This window comes from Narcine bancroftii, chromosome 4, assembly GCF_036971445.1.
Source record: "Narcine bancroftii isolate sNarBan1 chromosome 4, sNarBan1.hap1, whole genome shotgun sequence".
Classification (NCBI taxonomy): Eukaryota; Metazoa; Chordata; class Chondrichthyes; order Torpediniformes; family Narcinidae; genus Narcine; species Narcine bancroftii.
Window position 1 is genome coordinate 120,689,477 of NC_091472.1, and position 12,525 is coordinate 120,702,001.

At 43.9% G+C, this 12,525-nt stretch overlaps 1 long non-coding RNA gene across 2 annotated transcripts in view; it reads right to left on the reverse strand.

Moving 5' to 3' along the window:
- Positions 1-826: 826 nt before the first annotated feature.
- LOC138759941 (uncharacterized) overlaps positions 827-12,525 on the reverse strand; it is a 44,990-nt gene continuing 33,291 nt past the window's right edge. Inside the window, exon 3 of one of the 2 annotated variants that reach the window (XR_011355259.1) lies at positions 827-1,114. This is a non-coding gene — a long non-coding RNA (uncharacterized lncRNA). Of the gene's footprint in view, positions 1,115-6,033; positions 6,784-12,525 lie in introns of those variants that run through there. The other variant, XR_011355257.1, reaches the window with a different exon arrangement.

The window sequence follows — 12,525 nt, forward strand, 5'->3', positions numbered from 1 at the left end:
CTGTCCCTGGTCCCTGGTCCCTGCTTCTCCCTCCCCACTCCCCCCCCCCCCCACCCACATGGAGCTCCTGTTCAATGCTAAATCCTGGGTGGATGGTGCCATGAATTATTATTCTAAGAACTGTCTCAACTTTTCTCTATTAATTCGTAACATGGCATCTGCTATTAGTGTAAAAGATCAGCCAGGGTTCTGGATCTAGGCTCAGTGGTATAGATCTTCTAGCTTACTGAAGTTCATTGAAATTACACCAAAGATAGGGGGTATTCAGCACAAACGCTGGGCAACAAAGTTTCTGCTCAAATCAAGTGCCTTCTTGATCTCTCCATTTCATTTTAACGGCATCACCTTCCTTCCTCATTTCTTTTCCCGTTAACACGTTTTGCTAATTGATTCAACTAACCCATCTGGGAGTGTGTTCTCTATTCTCATCACTGGAAAGGTGAAGTAAAAGGTGTGCTGCCCTGGGCGGAGGGATGCATTCCACTGAGTGCCCTTTAGTTCCAAATTATTTGTGCGGCAAAATATTTTCTTCTGCATTTGAGAAAGATAACCAAAGATTGATGTCTTTGCAATTTAAAATAAATTTAGCAGTTTCAAATTTTGTGCTTTTCGTTTTTTCTACAAAACATCTGTTTTTGACAAATGAAGTTGGTAATTTTTTGTTGGGGGGAGGAGGCTGCAAGAGGTTGGCCTTCTCTAGGGCGCAAAATAGTCTGGCACCGGCCCTGCCACCCATCATTCAGCGGCAAAATTTAACGAAAGCAGAATTAAAACTACGACAAGCTGCACCTTGACATAGGATAGAATTTCAACCCATTCACCAGGTCTGGCAGAGAAGATGTTGGACTGAGTGAAAACTACACTGGAATTAAACTGAATGTTCTTCTTCTTTCAGGTGAGTCTTTGTCCTTATGATGACAGAAAGCAACATTGTTCATGGAGTCACACAGCATGGAACAAGCCCTTCACCCAAACTCGTCCATGTCAGCCAAGATGGCAAAACACAAAAATTAGTAGATGCTGGAATCTTCAGACAAGTTCAAGTCAAGTTCATTATCAACTAATTGTACAAGTACAATCCAATGAATCAGCATTCTCGGGTCTTCTGCAAAACCTGCAGACGCACAACACACATATAAAAACAATACATATGTAGGACAAGTGTTTCATCTCTACAAATAAATATTGTTTCTTGCATATGAGAGTCTCAGATGGTTAGTGTGAACAGTTTCTTTGGTCGTTCAGAATTTTCACTGCCCATGGGAAGAAGCTGTTTGTCAGCCTGGTGGTGCTGGCTCTGATATTCTATCTCTTCCCTGATGGGAGCAGCTGAAAGATACTGTGTGCAGAATGGAAGTGGGGGGGGGGTCCTCAATGATTTTGCGCACCCTCTTCAGACAACGACCCTGGTAGATCACATTAATGGGAAGGAAGGGAGGAGAGGAGAAACTTAGATGGAAGGACTTAGTGGGCCAGGCAGCATCTGTCAGGTGAAAGGGTCAATCAATGGTTAGTGGTTGGGATCCTTTATCGAGACTAAAGTCAGAAGGGGATGATATTAAGTATTTCAAGGGGGATAAAGGGGGGGGGGGGGAGAAGCTGGAGCAGGGTAAAGAGGTGATAATTGGTCAAAAAGTAGGAGATGTGGAGAGACAAGTTGAGGGAGAGACCAATGGAAGGGGATAAGGTAATAGAAACAGGAGCAAGTAAAGAAGAGATGGAAATGGTGGAACTAGATAGAGGTTTTCAATGGTTTTCAACATTTTTCTTTCCACTCACATACCACTTTAAGTAATCCCTATGCCATCAGTGCTCTGTGATTAGTAAAGGATTGCTTAAGGTGGTATGTGAGTGGGAAGGGAAGGTTAAGAATCACTACTCTAAACTCAATTGCTACTGAAATATTTTGTTTGAGAAAAATTGTCATTGGCCCATTTCCTTTGGAGTTATGAAACTGTGCACATAACAAGTCAATTAGGTACAATTAAAACAGCGGTTTTCAATTGTTTTCTTTCCACCCATATGCCACCTTAAGCAATCCCTTACTAATCACAGAGCACCTATGGCATAGGGAATACTTAAAGTGGTACATGAGTGGAAATAAAAAGAATGAGAACCACTGGGTTACCTAAAATGAGCGAATTTGATGTTCATGCCATTGGGTTTAAGATGTCCAGCAGAAATATGATGGTGTTGTTCCTCAAGTTTAAGTTTGCCAATATTACAATCATTATAGTAAATAAAGGTTCATCAAGAATCCACATCACCCAACACCCTCTCATTACTACTGTCAGGAAAGAGGTAGAGATACCATAAGACTGAGGAGAGTTTGAAGGGGGTATGGAAAGGCCTCGGGAAGTAGGATTAAGGAAAACCCCAAGGCTATACATAAGTGAAGAACAGAAGGATAAGGAGAATGAATGTGGGTCATTGAAAGGATAAAGGAGGGAACATGTGCCTGGAGGTGGAGGAGGATGGGGAGGCCCCAAATGAATATTTTGCTTCAGTGCTCACAAGAGAAAAAGACCTTGATCAAGGTGAGGTCAGAATAGAACAGACTTGTGTGCTGGATGATGTTGAGGTAAGGAAGAGGAAGTGTTGGATCTTCATAAAACATTAAGACTGATGCGATATATCCCAGGTTGCTGTGGGAAGGGAGGGAAGAGATAGCTGGTTTATGATCTTTGAGTCCTCCTCGGCCATAGGGGAAGTGCCGGAGGTTTGGAGAATGGCAAATGTGGTCCTCTTGTTTAAAAGGCAATAGGGAGAATCCTGGGAATTATAGACCGGTGAGCCTTATGTCAGTGGTGTGTAAACTAAAGGAGAAGATTCTTCAGGATAGGACTTATGAGGATTTAGAGAGAAATAGTTTATTCAGGGATAGTCACCATGGCTTTGTGAGGGGAAGGTCATGCCTCACAAGCCTAATTGAGATTTTTGAGGCGGTAACACAAGAAATTTATGAAAGTGAGGTGGTAGACATAGTGCACATGGATTTTATTTTATTAAGGCTTTTGACAAGGACCCCCATGGGACACTCGTTCTGATAATCATGAAGCATGAGATCCATGGTGCCTTGGCTATGTGGATTAAAAATTGTTTTACATGTAAAAAGCAAAGTAGTAGTAGTGAAAGGAAAGTATTCTGCCTCGAGATCAGTGATGAGTAGAATTCCGCAGGGATTTGTTCTGGGATCCTGTTCTTTGTGATCTTTATAAATGACCTAGATGAAGGACCAGAAGGATGGACCAGTAAGATTGTGGATGATACAAAGGTTGGATAGTGCTGTAAGTTACAAAAAGATATAGACAGGATACAGAGTTTGACGGAAAAGTGGCAAATGGAGTTCAATCTGGATAAGTTTGAGGTGATGCATTTTGGAAGGACAAACCAGAAGGCTGAGTGCAGGGTTAATGATTGGATACTTAACTGTGTGGAGGAACAGAGGGACCTTGGGGTTCAAATCTATGCAGCTCTCAAGGTTACCGTGCAGATTGATAGGATATTTAAAAGTCCTATGGGATGCTGGGGTTCATTAGCCAGGAGATTGAGTTCAAGACTCAAGAGGCCATGTTGCAATTCTACAAATCTCTGGTGAGCCCACACTTAGAGCACTGTGTTCAGATCTGGTCACCTCACTATGGGAAAGATGTAGAAGCTATGGAGAGGGTGCAGAGGAGATTTACCATGATGCTGTCTGGATTGGAAAGTACGTCTTATGTGGCAAGTTTAAGAGTGAGGAGTTCTGTCTTTGGAGAGAGGAAGGATGAGAGGTGACTTAATAGAGGTCTACAAGATTCTGAGACAAAGTGGACATCCAGCTGCTTTTTCCCAGGGCAGGAATAGCATAGGACACATGTGCAAAGTGAAGGGAGGGAAGTTTAGGAAGACATCAGGGGTATGTTTTTTTTTTACACAGAGTTGTGGGTGCCTGGAATGCCTTGCCAGGAGTGGTGGTGGAGGTTGAAATATTAGGGGCATTTAAGAGAAATGGATGTATGTGAAAAAAAATAGAGGGTTATAAGGTAGAAATACTTTAGTATATTTTTGGTAGAAATATATAAGTTGGCACAACATCAAGGGGCGAAGGGCCTGTACTGTATGCAATATTCAATGTTCTATGACCCATACCACCAGGTTCAGGAACAGCTGCTACCCCTCCACCATCAGACTCCTCAACAACAAACTCAATCAGGGACTCATTTCAGGGCTCTTACTAGTGCACTTTATTGATTTTTTTTTCTCTCTGTATTGTGCCTTCAGTTTGTTTTCATTTCATTATTTGTTTACAAGTGTACATAGAGTACACATTTGTTTAGCACTACCCATAAGTAGTAATTCTGCCTCTCCCTCAGGAAAAAGAATCTCAGGGTTGTATGTGATGTCATGTATGTACTCTGACAATACATTATATCTTAAATCTGGAGTCTCTGGCTGGCACTGTGATAGCGTTCAGATTTCAAAGTTCAAATTCATTGTTACACCAGATACATAACATTATATACAACTCTGATATTCTTTTTTCCTGCAGGCCAGGCAGAATTTCTACTTATGGGTAATTATAAACTGAACTCATGAAAATAGAAATATAGAAAAAAGAAAGAACTGTAAACACAGTGAAAATACTGAAAAATGTTCAGTTATAAATAACGTGCAAAGTAAGAGTCCTTAAGTGAGTCCCTGATTGAGTTTGTCATTGAGGAGTCTGATGGTGGAGGGGTAGCAGCTGTTCCTGAACCTGGGGGTGCGAGTCTTGTGGTACCTATGCCTCTTTCCTGATAGCGGCAGCGTGACTCCTGAATAAAAAGGTGGGGGGAGGGTGGGAAGAGGAGAGGAGGGAGGAAGGGGCAGGGGGAGGAGCACAGGTTAACATAGATGGGAGGGTAGAAGAGGAAGGATGGGGGCTCAATCCCAAAACCTCAGTTACCTTCGACTTCTTGATGATGCTGCGTGACCTATTGCGTTTCTCCAGCACTTCCATGATTTGCACTTGACCCCAGCATCTGGAGACTTTCTTGTCTAATCTTAATTTCCGATAACATCTTTGATAACAAAATTGAACATTGTGCTCGCACTATGTTTTAAATTGATGAAGACCCTATGTAATCTACATCTTGCTTAGCAAGCAAATATTTTGTACCTGTACAGACAGATTTATGGATTGGAAGTGTGACGTGTGAAATGAAAATGCTGCCATATGTCACAATGCACTGGCATTTGTTATTATGCAGATGAGTAGGTTAGAGTTATTTTTTTGGCAATAGTTTTAAAATGTGAAGCACTTAGCACTTAGGAAGAATGTATTTAGTGCCAACCATGTCTTAGATGGTATCAGTCTTTTAAATGAAAGTGAAAATTTGTGGGATTAACTCCATCTCTGAAACGTGGACCTTGAACCTTTAGCCTGCAGCAATGAGGAGTGGAGGTTTCCAACAGCTGTCTTTTCGGTGAAATCTTTTTTTTTGGGAGAAGCAGTTTATATTTTGAACTGTTGGACCCGCTGTTCCGGGAACGTCTCTGCTACGCCTCGTCAGTCGGGTCCCCGGTCGCTCCTGCTCCTGCTCCTATGCCAGATACTTGATTTGGTCGGTCAGAACCTGGCCATAAGTGGCCAACGCCGTCAAACCCTCATTAAAAGCAGACCTGAGATCCACAAGGGCAAGTGTTGGTCACAGAGGGTCCAGGAATGAAGACCCCTCCGCAACATCCCCTCCCACACTCCCTTTCTCCGCACCGCCCCTCCGCACTGCCCCTCCCACACTCCCTCCCTCCGCACCATCCTCTCACCCACTCCCTCCCTCCACACTGCCCCTCCCACACTCCCTCCCTCCGCACCATCCCCTCACCCACTCCCTCCCTCCACACAGCCCCTCCCACACTCCCTCCCGCCGCACCGTCCCCTCCCACATCGGTGAAATCTTAAAGCAGGATCCCATCTTTGTAATCTCTGTCTGGACTGCAATGACCTCACCTTTTTTTTCCATGAACCGTATCGCTTTCCTTTTATTTTTATTGTCTTTTTTAAATTCTCTTGTATGGTCATTTAACTTGTACTTATTGTTAGTGTATTTGACGTGTTTGCAGCAAGGAAGAATCTCAGTACATCTGTACATTTTCAGAGTTGTAGAATACAGGTGCAAGAGAAGACCATTCAGCTCTTCAATCCTGTTCTACCATTCAGTAGGATCAGTCTTCTCTGGCTACTTTCTCTCCATACCCCTTGACCTCTTTAGCCATAAGGGCCACATCCAGCTCCCTTTTGATTGTATCTAATGAATTGGCCTCAACAGCTCTCTTTGGCAGGGAGTTCCACAAGTTCACATCTCTCTGGGTGAAGAAGTTTCTCCTCATCTCGGTCCTAAATGGCTTTCCGCTATTCCTTAGACCGTCACCCCTTTCTCTGGACTTCCCCAATGTCAGGAGTATTCTTCCTGCATCCAACCTGTTGTCTGGTCCTGTCAGAAGTTTATACGCCTCAATGAGATCCCCTCTCTTTCTTCAAAACTCCAGTGAGTATAATCCAGGTCAATCCAGTCATCCCAGGAATCAGGCTGGTGAATCTTCATTGCATCTCGTCAATAGTAAGAATGCCTTTCCTCAATTTAGGAGACCAAAACTGCCACAATGCTTAAGGTGTGGCCTCACTGAGGTGCTACACAACTGCAGTGTCTGTTTCTTGATTAAAAACCTCTCGCCATAAAGGCCAACATGCCATTTACTTTTTTCATTTCTTGCTGTATCTGCCTTCCAACTTTCAATGACCGATTCTCCTTCATTGATTGACTGTTGACAACATATGAAAATAAATTCTCATCATTGGTGAATGTGCAAGATTCTACATCACTTCTTTGAAGAGCCATCCTTGATGTCCTAGCCAATATTTATCCTTAAATCAACACAAGAAATCAGATCACCTGGTTAATTGTATAATCTTTCTGTGGGAGCTGGTTATGCCCAAACCAGAAGCCATATGCCAAGGACAGGACATCATTGAATGTAAAGTATCCAGGCCATGAAAAAAAGCTACTTAAATGTGAATCTTTCATTAAAAATCAGAATCATGACATTTTATTAAATGGAATGAGGCCATTCAGCCCACTCTGTTCATGCAAGTCAAAAGGAACTGCCCACCTTCCAGCACAACATTATGTAGCTCTGCAGATCATGGTTCCCCTCATGTGACGAGGTTACTAACGCTACCAGTGAAGGGAGTGAATCCCAGAACTAAATCCCTGTGGGTGAGAAAGCTTCCCTCTGATCAGATCAATCAGATACTATTCATTGTCATATAATAAAACAAAAATGTAATATTACACAAAATTGCCTTTAGTCTACAATAAGGCAGTCAAAGATTTCCCATTAACATCGTCCGGCTCCACTACAGTCAGAGAAACCAAAGAGAGCCCCCTCGGAGTCACTGAGCATCCATGGATTCACCTTCAGTGCTCCTATAGCCTCTGCAGCCACACAAGACTTCAGTTCAGACCAGACCATCGGTAGCCTGAGACCAGACCCAAACCCAGGGCCTTTCAGGAGCCTTTCTTTCCCTCAGCACCCCCTTGAAGCCCAGTTCTGATACCTAGTTCTCATGAGCCAGTCTTTAGCATCTTGCAGCCAATGTTCCCTCTAATTTTTAGTAGTCAATGTGTTCAAATATCTTATCTTGTGCCAATATTTTCCTGTGACATAAGTCTGTGCATTCTGAATGTTTGTGAAATTGTAAACTTGAAATTGTTTCAAGATAATTTTGGAACAGTCTGTCTCTCATGGCTAATAAGATTGTCTTGGCATGTTTTAATGTAATACAAGTATGATTGCATTCTACGAAATAACGTATTTAGTTAAGATTTTATTCTATACTTTGCACCTTAATTTCCTTTGTGCACTGGTTCCAAAACGTGTGTGCCTCAGAGGAAACAGAGGGTGCATCCTATGCGGGTCCCCTGACCGCAAGTTGCTGTAGCCTCAGCTGCTGAGCCCCTCACTGGTCCACTACTGTTGTCACTGACCTTTGGCTCTTCTCTTCTGCTGGTGGGGGGGGGGGGGGGGGGGGTGTTCTCCATCTTTGTCAGCCAATGTTGTGGACTCCAGGCTTTTACCACATTTAGCATAATGGAAGCAAGCCTTATGCCAGCGCTTGCCAGATCCAATAATTTTCTCAGCTCCATAAACTGATTTTTCCTAGCTGGGGCACTTTTCTGAACTGTCAAATTTCAAGCAATCTTGGATTCATTAACATTGGTTGTTGGGCAATGAAGCTGGGGTTGCAAGGCCTTTTTCCCACCCTGGCACCAGTGTCCAATATCCCTGTGTCAATCCACGGTTCCCCCGGAGTCTGCAACCCCTCGTGGCTGCTGACAAGCACAGGCACTGCCATCTTGGACACAGACCCTGCGGTTGCAGGATTTTAAAATAAAGCACCGTTGGTTCCTTTAGCAGGCTGTTTAAGGCCTGTATGGAGACATAGGCAGCAGACTGGGCGATAGGACCACATGTGGGACTGATGTGACATCGCTCCCCCCCCCGTGGTCCACACCTGAGGCAGCACTGCTGTTACGGCAGCCCCGACAGCACCGCCATTTTTAGTTATCCTGCTATCACTTGCTTGAAATCAAGATGTCCCCGTTAAGTGAAATTGGTCTTCGCAAATATGCCTGTTGTCATTTTACACACCTCACTTACACGTCTCAGTCGATCTCTCCGCAGCTGCCCCTTTCTAGCAGCCCCAGCCTGTCCTACCATTTCCTCACTGCTACAATTTTTCTGACCTCACCTCGGTCTTCTGCACCCTTTCCTGTCATCTGGTGAGCAGAACACAACCCAGTACCCAAACTGTGGTCTAAGCAGTGTGTGCACAGCTTTGACCTAAGTTCCTGTCTTATAGTAGGGTTAGTAAAAGAATCGCATCCCATATTCTAATTTCCATCTCCCATTTTATGCAGGCTTTACAAAAAGACTTATACAGTGTTCCTTTACCAGCAAAATCTTTAGACATGCAGCACAGTAACAGGCCCTTCCAGCCCATGATCTTATGTGGCCCGAATACCCCCATTAACCTACAAACTCTGTAGGTTTATGAAAGGTGGGAGGAAATCGGAGCTCCCGGAGGAAACCCAAGCAGACATGGGGAGAACGTACAAACTCCTTACAGACAGTTGACACTGTAATACCATTGTACTAACCGCCATGGTTAGGACAGCTGGGATTGCTGGAAACACTGAGCAGTATCTTTCTCACAGAGTCCTAGAGTTTTACAGGATGGTAATAGTCCCTTCAGCCCCAGTTGTCAATGCTGACCAAGTTGTCCACCTGAACTAGTCCCACTTGCCTGCGTTTGACCCATACCCCTCAAAACCTACCTTAACCGTGTATATCTTTCTTCTGAACGTTGCAATGTATCCTCCTCTACCACTTCCACTGGTAGCTCATTCTCTACACCACACATGTCAAACTCTGGCCCGCGAGCCAAATTTGGCCCGCGATACAATTATATTTGGCCCGCAAGATCATTTCAAAAATGTATTAGAGGTGGCCCGCTGGCCGCCGCGCCAGTATAGCGCATGCACAGTAATACAACAAATCCCAGAATGCATTGGCGTCAGCCTGCTAATCGCCCCCACCTCCTCTGTTTACGTTGCAGGGTCTCACCGTGGACTCTGGTTTTGGGGCCTGGCTGGTGTCAGGGAAAGCCAAGGCCGCTTCCCAGCGCCCGGAACCAGAGGCCTCGGGCCTGACCTCGCCAGGACCGTTGCCCACTCCCCCTCCCTGCCTCAGGCCGATCCGCGACTCACGGTGACGGGGCCGCTGATCCGCCGAGATGCTGCCCTGCAGCGAGAGCCGATGCCCCCACACTGTCGTTGTCCAACCCGATCGCCCGCAAACCCCATCCTCCCGCACACAGGCCTGAGTAAGTATTATGAACTTTAATCTCAGGATAAAACGAACTTCCAATAGTTTCATGTCACAGTGATAAATATATTCCTGGTTAAAAATGGTCCTGCACCTGGATACAAGCTCATTAGGCATAAAACTTGAAAAGTGTGTCAATCAAAGGATATCTGTACCAATGGAAAAAGGGCATGGCAAATAACCCTACTAGAGTTCATGCCCACAATCAGTCACCCATTTGATTGTTTCAGGAATCATGTTATTCTCCCACATTCTCAATAGCCCTCAGATTTTACTATTCGACAGCACACTAGCAACATTTGACAAATCCTCTATCGAGAAATATTATTTATTGAATATTTTATTTCTCATTTGTTAATGCTTCTGGAAAGAGTTTATCCAAAACTATTATTAAACATTTATTTTAATAAGAAAAAGTTTAACATTACATATGTTGAAAGAAGAGAAAACATGCAGATGTTGTTGAAATTTTTCAATAAATATTTAGTTCGGCCCTCGACTTAGTCCAAGTTTTTAATTTTGGCCCTCCGTGAATTTGAATTTGACACCCCTGCTCTACACCTATCATCCTATGTGTGAAAAACATGCCAGTCAGGTAGATTTTAAATCTCACCTGAAAGCTCTGCCCTTTAGCGTTTTACCTGAACCCTGCAAAATAGACGATGATTAATCTATGCTCCTTGTGAATTTATAAACTTCTCCAAGTTCAATAAGATCTTAAAAGAGACTATGACATAGGTTCATGGGACTGAGAAAAATGGAGGTTTGCAGCAAGGAAATTCTAGGCAGATATTAGAGTAGGTTATTAGGTCAGCACAACACTATAGGCCAGTGGTTCTCAACCTTTTTCTTTCCACTCACATCCCACTTCAAGTATTCCCTATGCCATCTGTGATTAGTAAGGGATTGCTTAAGGTGGGATGTGGGTGGAAAAGAAAAAGTATGAAAACCACTGTTTAATCATATCTAATTGACTCGTTATGTGCACATAACTCCAAAGAAAATGGGCCAGTGACAAATTTTCTCAAGCAAAATATTTCAGTAACAATTGGGTCTAGAGCAGTGATTCTCAACCTTCCCTTCCCACTCACATACCACCTTAACAATCCCTTACTAATCACAGAGCATTAATGGCATATGAATTACTTAAAAGTGGTTTGTGAGAGGAAAGAAAAAGGTTGAGAAGCACTGCTGTGGGCTGAAGGGCCTGTACTGTGCTGTTAATTTTTATAGTCTATTACTCAAGTTTCCTTCTCAGTCTCCTCCATTCCAGGGAGAATAGCCGCAGCCTACTCGGCCTCTCCTTCAAACTCAAGGCCACCAGTCCCAGCAACATTCTTGTGAATTGTTTTTTCTTTGCATTCTTTCCAGCTCAAAGACAAAACTGCTGATGCTGGGATTTTGAGCAAACAATGGAGGAACTCAATGGGTCAATGTCCATGGAGAGAAATAGTTAATATTTCAGATTGGGACTCTTTATTGAGACAAAAGTTGGGGAGGGATGTTAAGTATAGGAGGGAAGAGCTGCTGAGGTGATAGGGTACTGGACAGAAGATGGGAGAGGTAGCAAGATGGGTAGAGGGAGAGACCACTGTAGGGGGTGGTGGGAGGAAAGGGGGAAGGTTAGAAGTAAGAAGAGGAGTTGGGAAAGATGAAATGAAACATTGAAAGCAGAGAGAGGTGGGGGTGTGGGGTTACCTGAAATTGGAAAAAATGGCAGTCATGTCTTTGGGATTAATGCTATCCAGGAGGAAAATGATGCATTGCTCCTCATAAACACATGGCCACTCGAACAATGGATGATGCCAAGGATAGACATGTCTGTATGGGAGCAGTGGGGAGAATTAAAATGGTTGGCAACCGATACAGGTGTTCAGTGAAGCATCGCCCATTCTGCATTTGGTTTCACCTATGTTGAGGAGGTCACACCAGGAACACTGAACGCAGTAGATCAGGTTGGATGCTATGCATGTAAAGCTCTTCCTCAGTTGGAGGGTCTGTCTGTAGTCTTGGATGGAGGTGAAGGGGGAGATGTGGGGACAAGGTTTCCATTTTCTGCGCTACAGTGGGACGTGCCTAAGGGGGGGAGGGGGGGAAGGAAAAGCAGAGTAGGGATTCCCGGAGAGAGATCCCTGTGAAAAGTGGAAACGGATGAAGGGGGGGGGGGAGGGGGGGAAATGTGGCTGGTGGTGGGATCATGCTGAATTTGGCAAATTGTCGGAGGTTACTGTGTCAGATGTGGAGGCTGGTGAGGTGAGCAATGAGGACCAAATGGACTGTCTTTGCTGTGCCTGGGAGGGAGATGGGGTGTGAGGAATGGAGAAGATGCATTAAAGCTGATGCCACAGACTGATTTTATGCAGTCTTACTTGCCTCCTTTCCATATTCAAGAACTGTTGCTTCCTTGCTGTTATCAGACTCTTGAATGATGTCATACACTATTCAACTGTGCTTTCTAACACTATTCCCTACATCAGGCATGGCCAAACTTTTACATTTCACCCATCAATGATTTCACACATGAATTCAGATGTACCATATAACTCTTAATAATATGTTAATATAGGCATATTTAGCATTTTTACATGACATAATATAAAAACAAGATAAACATTA